We start from the raw sequence: 827 nt of genomic DNA, 5'->3' as shown, positions 1-827 counted from the left end.
GGCCGTCCAAAATCTTGAAAAAAAGTCATAGTATAGTATGTCGTCCAAAATCATTTTAAAAAGTCATAGTATAGTATGTCGTCCAAAATCATTTTAAAAAGTCATAGTATAGTATGTCGTCCAAAATCATGAAAAAAAAGTCATAGTATAGTATGTCGTCCAAAATCATTTTAAAAAAGTCGTAGTATAGTATGTCGTCCAAAATCATGAAAAAAAAGTCATAGTATAGTATGTAGTCCAAAATCATGAAAAAAAAGTCATAGTATAGTATGTTGTCCGAAATCATTAAAAAAAAAAAGTCATAGTACAGTATGTCGTCCAAAACCATGAAAAAAAGTCATAGTATAGTATGTTGTCCAAAATCATATAAAGAGTCAAAGAAAATGTCATTTCCGCCTGATAAAACAACGCATTGTTGCGATAAAGAGTCAAAGAAAATGTCATTTCCGCCTGATAAAACAACGCATTGTTGCGGATTGATTTCCTGTCAACCGGCTAATCTGTGATTCAGTTCTAAATCAGGTTGTCCATAGTATCAGACACTTAATTTAATGCCTTAAGATCCTTTTAACACAATTTTAAACCAAATTTTGCATAAATCATCCTTGTTATTAAAATATGCAGGTAAATATGAAGGGTTGAGTCATAGGGGGTCAGGTTAATTACACTTGCAGGTACTGCATTTATATTTTGACAATATTAGGTTCAGTGGTAGTTGTACAGATTTGTAAGATCAGAAATGTAGACTGTCAGGCGGAAGAGCTTGACTCATTTTGACTTAAAAAAACAGAAAAAAGATGGATGAATGAAATGTGGTAATTAAGACA

The sequence above is a fragment of the Epinephelus moara genome, chromosome 4 (assembly GCF_006386435.1).
Source record: "Epinephelus moara isolate mb chromosome 4, YSFRI_EMoa_1.0, whole genome shotgun sequence".
Lineage (NCBI taxonomy): Eukaryota > Metazoa > Chordata > Actinopteri > Perciformes > Serranidae > Epinephelus > Epinephelus moara.
Note: the sequence above shows the minus strand (reverse complement) of the source record.